The sequence below is a fragment of the Eschrichtius robustus genome, unplaced genomic scaffold (assembly GCF_028021215.1).
Source record: "Eschrichtius robustus isolate mEscRob2 unplaced genomic scaffold, mEscRob2.pri scaffold_451, whole genome shotgun sequence".
Taxonomy (NCBI): domain Eukaryota; kingdom Metazoa; phylum Chordata; class Mammalia; order Artiodactyla; family Eschrichtiidae; genus Eschrichtius; species Eschrichtius robustus.
The window spans coordinates 275,001-277,500 of record NW_027175365.1 but is presented as its reverse complement, the minus strand read 5'-3'; positions in this window follow the sequence as shown (position 1 = coordinate 277,500).

Here is a 2,500-nt window from a genome sequence, read left to right as displayed (position 1 = left end):
CGCCACAAGTAGAGAAAGCCTGCACGCAGCAACGAAAATCCAACACAGCCAAAAATTAAAAATAAAAAATTTTTTTAAAAATTAAAAAAGAAAAAGAAAAAATAAACAAACAAACAAACAAACAAACAAACAAACACAAAAAAAGAAGACTGGAGTGGCTTCCATCCCCCGCCCCCCTGGCCTCTGGCCTCTGGCCCATGATCTAGCATCCCCTGCCCTCCTCCCACTGTAACACCTCCCTCCGTCATTCAAAAATTAGCCCCGCCCACCCAGGCCGGCCCAGCCATCTGGTCGACCTCTTAAAAAACGAGCGACCGGCAGGTGGCGCCCGACAACCGGCAGTCGAGTGAGCGGGCCGCATCGGAATCGGGAGCAGCAGGGCGGCGGGGACACGAAGACGAACCCGATCCTCCTGGTGCGCATTTCTCCGCTCAGTGACGGCCGCGGACGGGGCACTGGGGACCTGGGGACCTGGGGACCTGGGGACCTGGGAACTGGGACCTGGGACCTAGGACCTGGGACCTAGGACCCGGAAGCATTTTTCTCCAACGTCCCTGCGATTCCACGGAAGGTGGACAGCAGGGAGGCCTCAGCCGGCACGAGTACGTCGAGAGCTAGAGTTTCCTTCTGTTGTCCTCGTTGTCGTTTTCCCCTCGCTGCCGCCGCAACGGAGGACCGTCCACCGGCGAGGAGAATAAAAATAGAGTACTATTTAAACTTCAGTGGTTCTCGTTTACACGTTTAATCTTAATAAAAAGAGACGAACTCGGCACACCGATCGTTCAGGACACAAGTAGAGGATAGGTATCTGAGGCCCACGGAGCCCAAGTCCTCGGGGGGAGAACTGGTCGACCCGGCGGCCGGGGGACCCCGGAGACGACGGAGCCCAAGTCCAGGTCCCGGTCCCGGTCCAGGTCCAGGTCCAGGTCCACGTCCACGTCCAGTTCCCGGTCCAGGTCCAGGTCCATGTCCAGGTCCCGGTCCCGGTCCCGGTCCAGTTCCAGGTCCAGGTCCAGGTCCAGGTCCAGGTCCAGGTCCAGGTCCATGTCCATGTCCATGTCCAGGTCCCGGTCCCGGTCCGGTTCCAGGTCCAGGTCCAGGTCCAAGTCGAAGTCCAAGTCTAAGTCCAATTCCAGGTCCGCGGGGAGAACTGGTCGACCCGGCGGCCGGGGGACCCCGGAGACGACGGAGCCCAAGTCTAGGTCCCGGTCCATGTCCATGTCCAGGTCCAGGTCCATGTCCATGTCCAGGTCCAGGTCCAGGTCCAGGTCCAGGTCCCGGTCCAGGTCCATGTCCAGGTCCAGGTCCCGGTCCCGGTCCGGGTCCGGGTCCGGGTCCGGGTCCGGGTCCGGGTCCATGTCCATGTCCAGGTCCAGGTCCAGGTCCAGGTCCAGGTCCAGGTCCAGGTCCCGGTCCGGGTCCGGGTCCGGGTCCGGGACCATGTCCATGTCCAGGTCCAGGTCCAGGTCCCGGTCCCGGTCCCGGTCCGGGTCCGGGTCCGGGTCCGGGTCCGGGTCCGGGTCCATGTCCAGGTCCATGTCCATGTCCAGGTCCAGGTCCAGGTCCAGGTCCAGGTCCCGGTCCGGGTCCGGGTCCGGGTCCGGGTCCGGGTCCGGGTCCATGTCCCGGTCCCGGTCCCGGTCCCGGTCCAGGTCCATGTCCATGTCCATGTCCATGTCCAGGTCCAGGTCCAAGTCGAAGTCCAAGTCTAAGTCGAAGTCCAAGTCCGCGGGGAGAACTGGTCGACCCGGCGGCCGGGGGACCCCGGAGACGACGGAGCCCAAGTCTAGGTCCCGGTCCATGTCCATGTCCATGTCCATGTCCATGTCCATGTCCATGTCCATGTCCAGGTCCATGTCCGGGTCCGGGTCCGGGTCCGGGTCCGGGTCCGGGTCCGGGTCCGGGTCCATGTCCAGGTCCAGGTCCAGGTCCAGGTCCCGGTCCCGGTCCAGGTCCAGGTCCAGGTCCAGGTCCAGGTCCCGGTCCGGGTCCGGGTCCGGGTCCGGGTCCGGGTCCGGGTCCGGGTCCATGTCCGGGTCCGGGTCCGGGTCCGGGTCCGGGTCCGGGTCCGGGTCCGGGTCCCGGTCCAGGTCCATGTCCAGGTCCAGGTCCCGGTCCCGGTCCGGGTCCGGGTCCGGGTCCGGGTCCGGGTCCGGGTCCATGTCCATGTCCAGGTCCAGGTCCAGGTCCAGGTCCAGGTCCAGGTCCAGGTCCCGGTCCGGGTCCGGGTCCGGGTCCGGGTCCATGTCCATGTCCAGGTCCAGGTCCAGGTCCCGGTCCCGGTCCCGGTCCGGGTCCGGGTCCGGGTCCGGGTCCGGGTCCGGGTCCATGTCCAGGTCCATGTCCATGTCCAGGTCCAGGTCCAGGTCCAGGTCCAGGTCCCGGTCCGGGTCCGGGTCCGGGTCCGGGTCCGGGTCCGGGTCCATGTCCCGGTCCCGGTCCCGGTCCCGGTCCAGGTCCATGTCCATGTCCATGTCCATGTCCAGGTCCAGGTCCAAGT